The sequence below is a fragment of the Zalophus californianus genome, chromosome 5, assembly GCF_009762305.2.
Source record: "Zalophus californianus isolate mZalCal1 chromosome 5, mZalCal1.pri.v2, whole genome shotgun sequence".
NCBI classification, from domain to species: Eukaryota; Metazoa; Chordata; class Mammalia; order Carnivora; family Otariidae; genus Zalophus; species Zalophus californianus.
In genome coordinates, this window is record NC_045599.1 from 36,253,023 (window position 1) to 36,257,634 (window position 4,612).

The 4,612-nt window shown below is 39.5% G+C and overlaps 1 non-coding gene across 1 annotated transcript; it reads right to left on the reverse strand.

Moving 5' to 3' along the window:
- Positions 1-3,565: 3,565 nt before the first annotated feature.
- Positions 3,566-3,672, reverse strand: LOC113929995. Its single transcript, XR_003522381.1, has one exon. It is a non-coding gene; the product is annotated as a U6 spliceosomal RNA (small nuclear RNA).
- Positions 3,673-4,612: the final 940 nt, after the last annotated feature.

Consider the following 4,612-nt stretch of genomic DNA (forward strand, 5'->3'; position numbering starts at 1 on the left):
GGACTCTTGCGTGTACCCAGAGCCCCCCAGCCTGGTTCGTCTACCTCACTGCATGTATTAGTTGCCCAGCTCTGTGGTATTTGACTTTATAACTCTTATCTGATCTAGATTGCTGGAAGCTCCCAGGAAATAAAACCCAACAAATAAGCAGACACTCTCCCAGCTCAATTCTGGCAGTCTGTCCTAGTCACGTCTTTGGTTTTGTGCAGCACTGTCCTTCCTTTGAGAAGGGAGTAAAATGGAACATGGCAACCATCCTCATGGAACGAGGAGGAGGAGGAGGTGGAAGAGGAGGAGGAGGAAATGGGAGGTGGAGAGGGAAAGATTGGAGGGAAGTGTTGACACTGTTAGAGGCCAACATGGTGCCAGAATAGGTGTCTAAGAAATTTAGTCCTTGACAACCCAACACAAAAACATTGTTCAATCTTGTCAGTCCTGCCGAAACACGATCAATCCGAGGGCGTAAAAAAATCAGTCAGTAAAATTTACATCAGCCGATCCTACTTTTTTGTCCTAATTGACCATTACCCTTCGCGCTCACAATCACTTCAGTGAAAAGGATAGATTTCCAGGATAATTTAAAAAAAAAATGATCTTGCTAGCCTGGCCCCTGACTGTAAAATGGAGCTTTCTTGCTTTGTTTATGAAGTTGCATCAGGTAACTGAGCTGGCTATGTGGGAACCCGGGTGACAGAGGAGAAAGCAGACCAGGAACAGCATGGCCCCGTCATCGGTATTCAGGGTTAAGAGGCTTGCAAATGAGTTAACTGTGATTTATTCAGGGTTCCCAGACTAATTCATTCCCATTTCCTTCACTCCTGAATAATGAGCTTCATATTTTTTTGAGTGGATAATATTTCTAAAATGACCCGATAATTTATTTCACATTGTCTTGGTGTAATAATTCCTTTTCGTATTAAAGCTGTGTCCACAGAGGAATAAATACATGGATAAAATCCTTTGGACCAAACTCCTGTGCTGCAGGCTGAGCTCATGCAGATTGAGGAGACCTGGGTCATTGTCTCAGCTCTGCCGTCAACCACTGAATCACTCAGCACAGTCACTCCCCCTCTCTGTGCCTCGGTATTCCCATCGGGAAAAAGACGTGAATGAGGCAGTTCCTCAGATATTCTGCAGCTGTTATCGTTTCAGAGGCAGAGTTGTGGGAAGAGTCCCCAAATTCAAGACAGGCCAGCACCACTGAGGACAAACACTTGGGCAGGTGCAAGAGTAGTATGAGTTTTTCTCTGCATTTCTGTATATAAAACCTCCTATTCAGTTTGATTGTTTAATTAAGTTAAAAAATATAGTTAAACCAGGAAATCATAATGAACAATACATGCCTTAAGGATTTTAACACATATAAATGTTCATTTATTTCCCAATTTTTCACAGGCCAAAACCTTCTCTTTGGTTTTGAGTCTGCTGATTGCAGTCACCTGTTAGGAACTCTCCATGATTTTCAGTTTTGATTTATTTAAAGGGGCACAAGAACTTAAAAAACTTTGAGAAGCAATATGACTTATAAAATTCTTCTAGAGTTTTATAATTTTGCGCCATTTTCTGATTGCCTCTCACCCACACCTAACTTACTCACCACATTTTCTAGTTGCTTCCCTTTATCAAGACTCCAAAGAAGTCAACTTTTTCTTTCACAAGAATAAACACTATTTTTGCCTTCACAGTTCACATTAGTTAATATATATACATATTTTAGTTTTTATTTACATTAAAAAATTTAATTTTTATTTAAATTAGCTAACATACAGTGTAATATTAGTTTTAGGTATACAATGTAAGTGATTCAACACTTGCATACAACACCCAGTGCTCATCACAAGTGCCCTCCTTAAACCCCATCACCTACCCAACCCATCCCCCCCCACCTATTTCTGGTCACCATCAGTTTGTTCTCTATAGTTAAGAGCCTGTTTCTTGGTTTGCCTCTCTTTTTTTCCCCCATGATCATTTGTTTTGCTTCTTAAATTTTATATCTGAGTGAAATCATATGGTATTTGTCTTTCTCTGACTGACTTATTTTGCTTAGCATAATACCCTCTAAATCCATCCATGTCATTGCACATGACAAGATTTCATTCTTTTTTAAAGCTGAGTAATATACCACTGTATGTATACACACACACACACACACACACACACACACACACACACACACACACACACCCCACATCTTCTTTATCTATTCATCTGTCGATGGACATTTGGGCTCTTCCCATAATTTGGGTGTTGTTGATAATGCTGCCATAAACATTGGGGGCACATATATCCCTTTGAGTTAGTATTTTTGTATCCTTTGGGTAAATACCTAGTAGTGTAATTGCTGGATCACAGGGTAGTTCTATTTTTAACTTTTTGAAGAACCTCCATACTGTTCTCCAGAGTGGCTGCCCCAGTTTGCAACAGTGTAGGAGGGTTCCCCTTTCTCTTCATCCTCACCAACACCTATCATTTCCTGTGTTGTTAATTTTAGCCATTCTGACTGGTATGAGGTGATATCTCATTGTAGTTTTGATTTGCATTTATTGCCCCGATTATGAATAATGTTGAGCATCTTTTCATGTGTTTGTTGGCCATCTGGATGTCTTCTTTGGAAAAATGTCTATTCATGTCTTCTGCCCATTTCTTTAAACTGGATTATTTGTGTTTTTGGGTTTTGAGTTGTATAAGTTCCTTATAGATTTTGGATAATAACCCTCTATCAGAGATGGCATTTGCAAATATCTTCTCCCATTCTGTAGGCTGTCTTTTAGTTTTTGTTGATTGTTTCCTTTGCTGTGCAGGAGCTTTTTATTCTGATGTAGTCCCAGTAGTTTATTTTTGATTTTGTTTCCCTTGTCTCAGGAGACATTATCTAGAAAAATGTCGTTATGGCTGATGTTAGAGAAATTATTGCCTATGCTCTCTTCTAGTATTTTGATGGTTTCCTGTCTCTCATTTAGGTCTTCAATCCATTTTGAATTTATTTTTTGTATGGTGAAAGAAAGTGGTCCAGTTTCTTTCTTTTGCATGTTGCTGTCCAGTTTTCCCAGCACCATTTGTTGAAGTGTTTTTTTATTTTTCCATTGGATGTTCTTCCCTACTCTGTTTAATATTATTTGACCATATAGTTGTGGGTTCATTTCTGGGTTTTCTTGTCTGTTCTATTGATCTATGTGTCTATTTTTCTGTCAGTAGCATACTATTTTGATTACTACAGCTTTGTAATATAACTTGAAGTCTGGAATTGTGATGCCTCCAGCTTTGCTTTTCTTTTTTAAGGTTGCTTTGGCTATTCAGAGTCTTTTGTGGCTCCATAGAAATTTTAGGATAGTTTGTTCTAGTTCTGTAAAAAATGCCGTTGGTATTTTGATAGGGGTTGCTTTAAATGTGTAGATTGCTTTGGGTAATGTAGACATTTTATCCATATCTGTTCTTCTAATCCATGACAATGGAATTGCTTTCCATTTCTTTGAGTCATCTTCAATTTCTTTCATCAGTGTTTAATAGTTTTCAGAGTACAGATCTTTTACCTCTTTGTTATTCCTAGGTATGTTATGGTTTTTGGAAAAATATGGGATGCTTCATGAATTTGTGAGTTATCCTTGCACAGGGGCCATGCTAATCTTCTCTGTATCGTTCCAATTTTAGTATATATGCTGCCGAAGCAAGCACTCATTCTTTAATATTTAATTACATTATGAAATTGCAACTGTATTTGTAATTGGCATGAACAAATTTAGGAACAAACAACAATGTTCGGTAAGTACAAAACTCAAATGGAGCGCATGGATGTATTAGACTGAGGCATCCTGGATATTAGTCATCAGCATGCTGAGGCAGTGGTTAACCCATTTGCTTAAGCAGTTAAGTGGAGTTGGATCAGTAGGACTGCCCACTGAATGTTTTATCAATTCAGGTTATTTGCAAGCAACCAAAACCAAATGAACAAACTAGGCAAAGAAATACATTTATTGGATGGATCTGAGATGACACAGCAAACTGAAGGAAAAGCCAAATAACCAGTTCTCAGAAAGATGGGGGCTAAGGAAGCACTGGGTATCTTGGGAGCAGGCAATGGACAGACTCTTCCGGGTTTATCACTGGATGAATTGGCTCCAGTGTTTTTTCATCTTCGTGTTACTCTGATTAAAATCTGAATGTCCATGAGAAGGACTCTCACCGGCTTATATATCACATGGACTCTCCTCAACCAAGGAACAACAGACACTGGAAAGGATCTTCCCCCAAGACTGCGTGCACTGGGGCGGGATCATTCTCTGGAGGCAACCAGAGGTGGGGGTGCTGTGAACAGAGGAGGGGGAATGTGCATGGTGACCAGTAAGTGTGGGCAAGAAATCACACTAGCTAGAGGGAGATTTAGAGCCCTAGAAGTAAGTTCTGATTCTATCTAGAAGAAGGTAGAAGGTGTTAAGAGTACAAGGAAACCTATGGCTTCTGACTGTTGCTTTATGCTTTGACATAGTTCCCAGCAGCTTTCAAGGCTTCTACCTTCTGGAACTCTGAGTGAAATGTGCCAATTTCCTTGACCACCCAGATTGTTCCAGCTGAGAGTAGGTGCGGATGTCTGGATCCAGGCCCCGGTTTGTCACTG